Here is a 12,815-nt window from a genome sequence, read left to right on the forward strand (position 1 = left end):
ATGGACTGGAAAAAAAGAGACATGATTGCTACAGAACTAAAAGGGAACTGTTCTGCTCTTAATAAATAACCCTTTCTTTTTCACGTGGCTATTGCAAAAGCCTAAGCACAAGTGACTAAGATTCAGTAAGCAGTAAAGCAGTGCTACTCACATATTTCTGAAATGATTCTTTGAGGAACTACAGCAAATTCTTTGCTCTTCAGAGACATATGCTCCTGAAGTCTTTATGCTGCAGCTGGAGAAATATAACTCATAAACCTTGCAGCTAGCATTGGTTTTACTTCCATTTTTAAAAGAAATTCTTAAGAAATCTAAACACAAAATATTTAGTCAAATAGAAGAATAAGGAGTAATTGTTTAAAGAATAAGACTATTGTCTCCAATGAGGGAAAAATCCTATAGAAAACATGACTTCTCATGGAATTTCCTTTCAATTTTTCATCAACATCAAATCAAAATATATTACATTTCTTGGAGTTTAAGTTATTTTGAGATTACTTGGTGAATATTTGAGAAGTCAGTTTTTCCTCCCAGTAGAACTTGTGGGGAAGTGAGCTTCAAATGTAAGTACTTAACGTGCACCAAAAGCCTTCTTGAATTAGGATTCAACATATTTTTAAATACTATAATGTTTCTCCATACATAAGCTGACTGACAAAATAAACTATGGAAATTAAAGGTGCACAACACATGCAATTTTTAAACATCAATAATTCATAAGAGAAAAAAAGAGTAGCACTTGCAAAATAGACTTGTTCATTGACACACACACAAAAAGGCAAATCACTGAAGCCTTGGAAAGATTCCATAGGGACCTCTACAATGGCTCACCTACTATGCAGACTTTTACTTTAACCTCATGCAGTGGGGTTCTTGAACCAGCCCTGACTCTGCGTCCTTGTTCTGAAACCAGAAGGCCTCCAGGCTCATGACATTTCAACCTGATTTGGTAAGAAAAGAGTCTTTGTGAACTTTTGCCTTGGAACCATGACTCTTCCTCTCACATTTCGTCCTGTGCATGTCTTGCTATATTTTCAGCTTACATTCTTTTTGAAAAACACAGATGGTATAACCAGTCAGGAGAGAAGCAATTGCAGTACATTAAAAAGCAATCAAGTGCTACCAATTGTTGAAGAGTTCTAAAACTTCTGCTTCTGTTGCAAATTTATGAAGTAATAGGGGAAACATAATGACAGATTAAATGAACATAACAGCTCTGTGGTTATATTCTCAGAGATTTGCCCTGCATTGTGTTTCTTAACATATATAGAGCCCTAACATCATTTCTTCCGGTCCCTTTGGACCCCACATATTGCAGATCAGACCTAAACATGACTGTGAACCATGCAGTGAGCTTACGATCAGGGCTGTGTTGAAGATGTCATTAGCATGTCTGTGCTGAGCCCAGGGCAAACCTAGCCAGAGCTACATATAGTGCTCTGATTTAGTCCATGAAATACAGATCTAAAACATTTTTTTTCCTAAAAAAAAAAACAAACCTTTTTTAGCAGTCTCTTAATTGGATCATTTTACAAGTCTGGGTTAGAGCATGGCCACAGCAGCAATCCGTGTGCAAGGCAGGAAGGAGAAGAGAATCAGATTTGTCTCTGAAGAAATTGTAAATGAAAACACAGCCCAGAGATTGCTGATGACTATGCAGTCAGAGTAGCTTATTGCAGAAAATACCAGGCCTGAAACTGTGGTCTTTCACATGCACAATATATTCACCATAACAGGAGATTATTATTTTTCTGGATAAGCTCTTTGCACTTGAGCAAAGCAGCAAGTGCTATGGATTACTATGGTCTTCTTATGCTTTGAGAGAAAATAACTGCTATGGTGACAGCAAGAGGTAGGGAAAAGAGCTTTAAATGAATGAGAAAATAAATACATTTTGCCAGTTTTGTCCTACTTCCATTGTTTCTACAATACCTTGCGAATTAGAGATGATCACTTGTAAAGTAATTCAAAATTGATTGCTTTCCCTTTAACCTAATACATTTACTAATTTTGATCACTTGTACATTCTCACCCCTTAGAGTGATTCTTCCTGCAGGTAAACTAATGTAATCAGTTAGATAGTGATCAGTTAGCGATTTGTACTTTTCAGCTGTAAGTTACTCAGTAACAATTACTTCATGAACGCATGCAGTACACGTTCATTTGGGAATTACAGTAGAAAATTATTGAAAAAAACATTTTTCTAATAATCAGAACAAGCTTTAGTCTCATTATAGTAAATATTGCTTTCAAGATAATTTAGTACAACATTTGAGTGACAAGTTTATAGGTACTAAGATTGCTCAGTGATAGGCAGCTTAGAAAAAAATAGGATAGGTAGCAGACCAAACTAGAAGTAGCAAATGCTCTCAGTCTCCTCCTCTTTTAACATGAATACAATTGAAATTCTTCACAGTGGCAGTAATCTCATAATGGGCTTGAGCTCTTTATCTTCTCTATGAATGAATTATTGATTTTTCAATTGCAAAAACAAGCCTACAAAGCAGACACTTGTGACTATACAAAGAGTGCTCATCTGATGTGATTCAGTGGACAGAGAAGTCTTGTGCGTCAGCAACTGATTCTTAAAACAAATAAAATGTCACTTACATAGTGTAAAAAAACAAACAAAAAACTATTTGATTTTTTTTAAAAAAAAAAAAAAGAAAACTTTGCCTGGGACACTGTGCCAACTTTGCTCTGCACAACAAACCTCAAGAAGCTTCTCCTGGGAATGTTTACATTGTGTTTCTATCCAGGCCTCATATTTGCTTTGAATTGTGACAACAGTTTGACCATTTTCATGTTAAAAGCTTCCTGCCTTTGTCGTGAAAGGAGCTTTTCATCAATATCTGTAGACAACAGTCAAAACAGGAATTTGTGAATACTGCTGCAAACTTCACAGAGGTTCTACCTGTAAATGCTTATGCCCCAGTACCAACCCTACATCCCCACCTCTATCCACATCCTCAGCATATTCTGGTACCCTATATCCTACAAAGAGGGAAACAAGAGGGCAATGGGGCCCAAATCCCAATACTGCTGCCCACCTGGGAAGAGGCAGGAGCCAAGCAGGAGGTACTGCACAAGTCTGAATATGACAGGCCAAAGAGAGACAGGGAGGAAAGCACAAAGAGGGACCTGATGTGGAAGGACAGGTGGAGAAGGGCTCTGCTAGGAAGTATCTCCAAAACTCCTGTCTCGTACCCCTGGCCATTTTGGTCAGCATTCATAGTAAGGTTTTTCCTTTGGATATAGCCTGACTGAGAATTTTAGAATGAACTGTGAGATCTGTCCCACTGATCTTAATTGCGTATTTCAGAGCCCTAGAGAATGTTAGAGAAATGCTAATAATACAAAGCCAGCTATGGTGTCAGCTACAGAAGGTTTTCATGTATATAAATCTTCTGGAAAATACTATTTATTATTTATTTTCTGTTCTAATATGTAGAGTAAGAACTACAAGGGTGCTCAGGTCCTATTAGAGTGTGAAAAATAACCAGTACAAAACATTTTAAAGAGGTTTTTAACATACATAAATACATCCACATACATGTCTATGTATCTGTATGGGAAGTCAATATATGTGTATGAGTTTCTCCACATCTGAGATTTTTTTTTAAATATATTTAACATTAACTATTTTCACCACTGACTCCCAAGTCAAATAAATTATTTCTGTCAAAGGAACTTGAAATACATTGACTTCTACCTATAAGAAATTCTACCTAAAGATGAAACTATGCATAAGACTGAAGTGGAAGTCACAATATCTTTCCCTGGAAGACATCTCAAAAATTCAAAGCAACAAAAAGAAATCAGAAAGGATGATTCGCATTTTAGATTGTTTTAGTTGAGTAACGAATAGACTGAACTTCCTTTTTTTTTTTTTTTGGAGCCTAGTCAAATAACAATTATGCAAAGTGTACGATTCTAAACAGCTAATTAAACAGCAACCCCAAATCTTTACAGCTGAATAAGCTGCTTAAAAAAAAAAAGCCAGAAACCCTAACTGTGCCTTCTGCATAACTTGTTAAAGAAAGCTATGATCAGCTGCTCTAGTGATGCATCTCTCCACCCATTTCACCTGTGCGAAAAAATAGCATCTACAGGATTCAGTGTATTTTTCTATCAGTGCACTTTCCATCTGAAGCTCTCAGGGGAGATGCTCTATTTTCTAATGCAAACCATCAAGAAAATAAAAGAATAATGCTAACAACTGTGGTACAACCTGGCTCTCCAGTATCTTCGTTCAGAATGAAAGTTTAACCTGATTACATCATACCAAAGAAAGAGGAAAATCTTAACCTTTTCCAAATGTCATTTTAAAATAACCTTCAAGTTGAGTGTACTTTCTTCTCATCAGATATGTACAGAAACAAGAATAAAAAAATAAGTTTAAGAATGATTCACATACTTTGATAGCTACAAAGCAAAAGAGTTTTTTAAACATTGTCCTTGAAGTAAACTAGTCACCTGGGATCATGCAGTTTTAGAAGAGCTACTCAGCACAGTGGAAAAGCATTCTCCAAGACCAATTCATTAGTCTACAATTCATAAGCAGTGATTTTGATGTTACTACAGACTCGCTCTGGTACAACTGAAGCAGCAGCACGGGTTATTTTAATGGCTATTTGAAATATTCTGGATCCTCTGGACATTGATCTGACAGTTGTCATTTATTTAAAGTTCAGCAAAAAGCTACCAAGCATCACTGTAAGAGGCATCCTCCAGTAGTTTTTACTTCCCCTCACCCCCGACCCCGCATTCCCCCCCCCAAGACCTTAACTAAATCAGTTCTCATTCAAGCACCACATTAGCCCAGTCACAGAAGGTTAGTCCCTCAACAATGTAATTGAATGCCTTTAGCTGTTCCTTATACACGTTAATGGATGCACTTAACTATGAAAAAACACCCACCATTACCCACCAGAACTGTTTTAGCACAAGTGGCACCCGCTATAGTTTTTTTCCATCAGACATGGAACTGTTTCTCTTTATGGCTCCGATTATTGTAGATAGGTGTATTTAGAGTCGAATGCTGAACAAAAGGCAGCAGGCAACACACTTGCAAACAGTTACATAAAGGATACGTGTTTTCTGACAAAACGCTTTAAGGGAACTATTTGACACTTTCAGAAGAAAAAAACCTTAGGGCTTACTCTTACTTATTTCATTATGTCCGTAAACAACTTGTTTGGATTTGGACGCTTTCTTATTAAATCCAAAATACCAATTTCATTTTCAAAAGTTTAACATTTGTGCAATTTTTTATTCATATTTGCATGTGTTTAATGGTGCATTACTTTATGATGCATGTTGCCTGTTACTGATGGGTTTTATATTTCTAAAAATCAAAACAAGAAATCATAAAGTAGTTCAGTAATGAAAAAGACAGTAGTACATTTCAAGTTTTATGACAGAAATGTTACTTTGTGTAATGGAAGCTAATATGAGATTTGTACTTTTGCAGCCAGCAATGCTGACTCAAGTACTTAGCATGTATTACCCCTGTTATCTGGGATTGGGGTCCTCAACAGTAGAGAAAACTATGTGAGACATTCTTCAGGCTGTGTTTGACTTACTTCACTACATCTCCAGGGTGTTAAGTGAAGTCTGCCACTATCCCAGAAAAGTTCTTTAACTCCATGGTTTCTACAAACTTATATATCCCCATTATCTTCCAGTTCACTTGGGAATTACAGAAGACCTCAGCTGAGTCACAGCACTTAATGAGTTTATGCAGAGCACAGGGATGAAGTGCCAAGTTTGCTCCTCCCCTGAAAGGCCATTACTCAAGCCTGGATACAAAGATGACCATGTCAGAGTATAACCTGGGCATATTTCCCTTCTGCTAGCTCAAGCTCTTCACCAGAAGAAGATTGACTGCAATTTCTGCAAATCATTGTTTCCTGAACATGGTCACTGATTTTCAGGCAACCCCTAACTGTCATCATAGATAAAAGTTCAGTGTTAAGGCACATGGTTAGCTGAAACATTATGAAGCTATGTGCCACAAAGAGCTCACTGATGTTACTTACCACTACCTGGAGGAGCATTGCTGAAATTTAGGTTTCCCAATAAACTTTAGGCAATGTAAATTCATGCTGTGACTGAAAGGAGCAGCCCTTCTGCTACTCAGAGGCATGCTCTTGCTACATTGCTCCTCTGAGCATGAGCAGTCATGAAACCACGTGGCCGGTTAGTTCAGGGAACTTCAGCTGAAAATTAACCTCAAAAATACAAATAAAGCGGTTAGTTTTCACTAGCATGAGTTTTCACAAAGCATATGGGAAGAGAAGGACCAGAAAAACCCTTTTGTCTGCAACCTGTCTTAAAGTGATGGGAGAACCATCGGAAGGGGATTGTGAGCTATCACAGGCTAGTAGGAGTGTTTGCAAGAATTTTATACTGGACTCTTTAGAAATAGTGTCTTGGCCATATGTTTCTGTGCTGCTTCCTGCTGAGGATGGTGAAGAGCTCAGCAGAGCTTACTAACAGCTCCTTGGCAGGTGTTATCATTCCTGTTTCACAGGAATGAAGTAACAGTCAGCTTTGGTCAATTATGTGAATGAAAAAGCATGTTCGTGGAAGATACAGATAAAATAAACACCGATCCTTTATTCCCACCTCTATGTTAATCAATAAATCAATTGTGACCAACATGCAGAACATTAAGAAATGTCCCTCTGAGCATTTGCTAGCAAATTAGGCAAATGAGCAGCTGTGTAGCCACAGCAGTGCTCGCACAGCTGCACAGAGAGAACAGCACGCTACACAGGAGTGCGATCAGTGGGACTGCGCATCTTGCTGGGGTGGGTGGCCTGTAAGCCTGGAGAGAACGAAGTAGTAATAGACAAGGGTAGACAACTCAGGAGAGACATAAGGTAGGAATTAGCCATGGACAAAAACCCCAACAGATTTTAACAGCAGGTTTTGAGGGTGAGGTGCATTCACAACCCTACAAAGGATCTTGCTGGTTATGAGATACAGGAGGGAGTTACCAAGTATCGTGTGGTCCCTAGCAAGTGAAGAAGAGTGTGCATTGCCCCATGTGCCTACTACTAAGTTATCACTCCCAGCTGAAGGAGGGGAGAACACCAGCCAACTAAGATGTTATTGGAGGTGGAAAAGGTATTTTATTATGTTTTAAAAAACACACATCATGTAAGTAGTTCTCTTGAGCTTTATGGAAATTATGGAGAAAGTGATGTTCTACTTCTTTGTATTGAATACTAAAAATCAGAATAACACAAAATTTAGCATGGTAACCTTGCTCTTCTGACTTTCTTTTACATCACTTTGGATTGACACAAATGATGGCACAAGCTGTAGGCAATGGATATTCAAACCTCACTTGTTTACACTGCAGATGCCAGTTGGCTGTTAAGTATTTTTAACTTGTGGTTTTATAGCCTCCACTACAACAAATGAACAAAAAGCCTTTGTCCTTCAAACTATGAAGACTAAAGGGTTAACATGGCCCTCTGAGGTAGCAAGATCTGATGAGCACACAGCATATGGGTCTACCAAGTAAGATTTGGTATGTACTGACTCATTTTCACCTGTCTTATGTATTAACAGTGATTTTAAGTTTGTTTGTTTTAAAGAGAAGTCATTGCTACCTAGAGAGTACTAAACTATTTTCACCTCTCCAAGATTTCCAGTTGTAATCCAGTTATTTATAACATACATTTAGTTTTTAAGACGTCCAACCTCTTCCTTCAGAAAGCTTCAAATGAGCCAGGTTTCATTCCTCCAGACTTTCAGCAATTTTTACTACTCACTTCAAAAAAACCAAAAACCTATCACATACAAGACAGACTTGGGCTGAACTGAGGCAACTAAATCTAAGAGTTGCTATTCAGCTCTTTCCCCTCACACTGGGGGTATATCTTGAGTGATTTAATTTCCCTGGTATTTACCACTTGCTATGCATAAAAGTGCCCAACATGAGCACTTAAGGGCCCATCACCTGCCTAAAGACATCTTAAATATCTGGCCTTGCTAATTATCAAGCCAACTATATGCAAAGGCTTTTTTTCTTTTTTTCCTCCCCAGAAGCATTTCTAACCACTAACAGAGGAGCTGTTTTATTGAGTCAGGAAGTCAAGAGGCTCTCTGTGAGGAGGACACGGCAGGGCAACAGCGGTGGCAGTTGCAGAGGAGGATGGGGATGCTGCCACAGGACAGGTTTGCAGGCTCTTACAAAGCCTTGTATTGAGTCTCCTGCATTCAACTCATGCACAGGAACTCATGGGGGGCATGTAGCTCTGTGGTCAGTCCTGCTCTGCCTCAGCAGAGCCCTAGGAGAGGCAATTGGGTGTGCAGCAGTGACAAGGATGGGACAAACTTTCTGAAAAAGAACAGTGGCCTGGGCAGACATCAGTTCAGTTCTTCATTGCTTCCTAGACTCCAAGGGAACACCAGTCTAGAGATCCTAATCAAGGAAACATCTGGATATCCAATTTAATACCTTTCCCAACCAACTGCCATGCCAACTGCTTCCTCTCAATTCCTATACCAGGACGTGCTTTAAACTGACCCATGACATTTAGACAAAATAAGGCCATAAAAGGGAGCTGAGCAATGTTAAAACCATTCACCAAGCGTGAACTTCTATTGGAAGTGACACGTGTTCAGAGGACTTTTCCCAGACAGGAACAGGAGCTGGAAACTGGGGCTCCAACATCTTGTCACAGAGCTTAGCAGCTGCTCTTTCATTAATCTTCCCCCTGCACGTATTCCTGACACAGGTATGGCTTAACACGTACTAGCAAACATTGGGAGAGAAGTCACAACAGAATCATGGAACCCTATAAAATGAAAACATGCCAGAAGAATAATAATTTAAAATGTGATTTTATCCTCTGAGTTTTCCAGAGCTGCTTGAACTGGAACTTTTACAGACATTCGGTACATCCTGATTTCAGATGTATTAGCACAAATGCAGGGAAGAAAGAAAAAAAAAAAAAAAAAAACTCCAAGAAACAGTGGAGGAGCTTCATACTTCCACAACTATAACTAAGACCTTAATATAATAACCCTCTGAAGAGCATTCTGAGGCCACACTTAGGGAACACTTAAAAGATCCAACACAACCAGACTGCTTCAGACTGCCTCCTACATACCATAAACAATATACATGTATTAAAGGCAACTTCCTTAAATCTTTGCTGGAAAGCCATTTATGTCATAGTTACAGGCATTTCCCCCAGTGTTTTCATCTCTGCTCTTTCAATCTTTGATAGTGCGGGAAGGAAATCAGACAACTTGTGGATATTGCTGCTACCCTTCAGTTCTACTGATAATAGTTGTGGAAACATACACATAAGAACAACTTCCTGAATGAAACAATATTTAGCACGTATAGAAGCTTTTGTTCTTGTTGCTTAGAGGATACATAGTTTTACACAATTATAGTGATTTTTACATGACCACAAGGAGCACCGCTAGGATGCATGAATATTCTTTGAAAAAATATAAAAAAAAAATCAGCCAAATAAAGTGTTGTTTTTTTTTTGTTGTTGTTGTTCTCTCTCTCCCCCTACCCCCCCAACAGAAAGGACAAACAGATACACGCTAGCTCCATTTTTCTTAAGCCAGTTGTATCATAACAGGAAGTGTTACTCATTCTAAATTTGATGTTGAATTATTTTTCAAAAACTCAGACAAGTAGTGGACAGAACATTTCCCCCTTTTTTATTTCATAATTTTGAGTAGATTTTTCAGGAGAAGAAACTAATGCATCCGCCAGCTGAAACACGTTCAGTTACAGGAGTGAAAATACAGGGCTTCAATTTTCCTACCCCAAGAATTATAGAAAATCTGCATGATTTGGTTTGACTCAAGCATTAAAAGAAGAGAAATTTCAGAGTCATGAAAATAAGTGTGTGTTTTTTCCTCTTTGTCTGTTTTTAATTAAAGTAACTTAAGTTTCCTTAAGTGATTGGGCTTTATATTCTTGTAAGAGAACAATAACCTGAGAAATAAAAATGGGCACGTTACCAAACGTAGTAAATACCAAAAATTCACGTAAGCAAGTATCCTCCAGCAGATATCTGCTACGGTAGATAATGAAGAAAAAGAGTAAGAACAAAGCAACGATGAAAGAACAAGGCAAGTTTAAACAGTTTCCTACAACTGTATACACTTACCTATGTCTTTAACCATAAATGTTAAAAGACAACAAGGACCTCACTATTGCTCATCTCAGGACTTCAGAATGAAGGCAAAGAAGCAAAGTGGGTGGGAGGAAGTAAATTAAGTAAGAACAAAGAGATAACAGGTGTTTCTTATTTTTGTTCATGGTAGGTGAGTAGTAGGCTTGTCATTTCCTGAGACAGAATTCAGACCATGATTTCTAAGAAATCATGGGGTTTGTAACTTTATTAAACTTTATTTAGCTTTTCCTTTCTCTGTGTTGGAACATGAATAAATTATTAGATGCTCTATTTCATCTGCATTGTATACTTAGCAATTTTGTTTTCTAGGGTATGTTTTTGTGACCTTGCACTTATTATTGTAAAGTGCTATCATTTTATGTCTCTGATTTTAAACCACTACAAAATTGTTATTACTGACGTTTCATAACGGGTTTAAAGACCACAACATCTTCCCCTTCCAAGTCACTGTTTAACATAGTTATCCAACTCATCTGAACAGGATTGAGTCTGACATTGAATGGAAAAAACAAAAAAAAGCATACTGCTTTCCCAGAATTTTGTAGGTATTAGTATCTTCAATGTAGTCATTAAATTCATCTTACTTTATATGCTTTAGTAGAACAGCAAAGAATTTCTGCTCTGGCTGGAAAGGTTAAGGCACCCAAAGTGTCTTAAGCACTGTCTTCAGCATCCTGTATCAGACATGGTAAATTTTTGTACCTGTACAAAGATGGTAATTTCCTTTGCTTTGTACACCTTACATAGCTACTCACCCTAATTCCTGGTTTGAATTAGTACCATCTAATAAAAAAAAAAAAAAAAAAAAGAAATTCAGCAGAAACTATACCTGTGGGTTTCAATCTATAGTCATTCAAGGTATTTTATAATGTATCATAAGACTGCTAGACCTCACTATGCAACAAAACAAATGTGTTTTATTTAATTTATTTCAGCCTAAGATGGTAAGAACACAATTGTGTCTATTTCTCAGTCCTTCCAGGTGTCTGTCTGTCAGAACACTAAGCATTTGCAAGATAACAGCATGTGGGGAGAAGCGTCTCTCAGTGTTTAAGGCAAAGTAAAAATAACTCCTCTTCATTAAGCAGTTGACTTTACAGCATGAACAAATCTGAATGTGTTTTTGTTTTTAGTTTGTTTTGTTTTGTTTTTAATTGAGATCTGTAAAACAGACCAATTTTACTGTTTCTGAGTATTCCTGAGATTATAATCTTAATTATCTTAATTTAAAACTTACTGTTTGTCTCTCAAGGAATGTCTCTTCCTTTGATTTTCTGACTAGCAGACTGAGCTGTGCTATAACAGGAGTGAGACATCACTGATGTTCCACACATTTCTAGGAGCAGGCAATGATAGCTTTGTCCAACACTGGACAAAGAATTTTATTCATAGGTTTGGTGTATGTGGTTAATCAATTCTAAATACTTCTGAAGATCTCATCCTAGTCAGGGTATTTCATTTGCTGTTTTGCTCTGTTAGGTGAGTAAATAGAGACTTGTTTTTTTGTTTTGTTTTGGTTTGGTTTTGGTGCTGCTCTTGCCACATCTAAATGGTAGTTGGGAAAATAACAAACTGGACAGCCAATATGAATATGCTGGCCTGTCAGCTAATAAATATGCCACCAGCAGCAGTATACACCATGGGAGTATGTTCTGGTCCTTTCTACCTCATGAAAAATCATTCTGATGTCAACAGTACATCTGAGGTTAGGGAAAAGAGAAGCCTGGAAGAGCTGGGCATGGTCTTTGCAGGGTCAGAGTGAAATTGTTCCTGGTGTATTTATACCAGAAGGATAAATGATGAGAGGAGAAGACAAGATTTTAAAGAAGAATATAGTGCTGATGCATAAAAGAGTGATAGTTAAGTGGCCATAAGCATGTCTAGGTTGGCAGTAGAAGACTCTTAAGCAGAGCAGAGATACTTCAGCCTCAGGGTTGTGTGGGAGATTGTAGGGGACAAGGAGTGGAAAAAGTAGCTGCATGACTTTAATGCAGTTCCTTTCACCCGCTCCAGTGATCTATAGAAGGAGAAACTGTGAGAAAAGAAGACTAAATTTGACGAGTCAGGAGAGTTCTTCCTGTCCTTGGTTTCTGAGTTTCTTTGGGTGCCTCCACACACATTGTTGTCCCCTTGTAATGTTGGCCAGGGCAACCCTCAGAACTGTATACGTGAACAAGAGCACCTTCAGGATGTTAGAGGACTTCAAAGCAAAATCATCACCATCTCTGCTAACTGTGTTAAAACTATGACTCCCCTCTCCAGGAAGGTCAGGAAATGGAGAAAATAACACTTGTTCTTCAGATCACACAGGTTCTTATTTGTATTATGATTCTTCTAGTCCTTTATCTTTACATTTTGTCATTTTTCTTCAACAGTTTTGCATTACAGGATCTCTGGACTCTCTTTTAAATGAAAGCTCAGATTATCACACAACAGCAATAACCAAGTCTGAAAATGAAATCTAAAATAAGATTTTAAATGCGATAAACAATGCGACACGAGGAGTTGGCGACACCTTTGCTGTGCCACTCTGGGCAAGTCTGTGCCTCTTTGCTCCCTTTCCACTGAGTAGACAGATGCCAGAGAGGCAGCTCTCTGTGTATCAACCTCACACATGAAAGCTGCTGAGAA

At 38.1% G+C, this 12,815-nt stretch overlaps 1 protein-coding gene across 9 annotated transcripts in view; it reads right to left on the reverse strand.

Moving 5' to 3' along the window:
• EXOC6 (exocyst complex component 6) overlaps positions 1 to 10,251 on the reverse strand; it is a 123,053-nt gene extending 112,802 nt beyond the window's left edge. For 8 of the 9 annotated variants that reach the window (XR_011098206.1, XM_068688081.1, XM_068688080.1 and 5 more), the window contains exon 1: positions 10,158 to 10,245. The gene's annotated coding sequence lies outside the window, so the exon portion shown is untranslated. Of the gene's footprint in view, positions 1 to 831; positions 942 to 10,157 lie in introns of all 9 variants that reach the window. The other variant, XM_068688076.1, reaches the window with a different exon arrangement.
• Between the last annotated feature and the right edge of the window lie 2,564 nt (positions 10,252 to 12,815).

This window comes from Anas acuta, chromosome 7 (assembly GCF_963932015.1).
Source record: "Anas acuta chromosome 7, bAnaAcu1.1, whole genome shotgun sequence".
Classification (NCBI taxonomy): domain Eukaryota; kingdom Metazoa; phylum Chordata; class Aves; order Anseriformes; family Anatidae; genus Anas; species Anas acuta.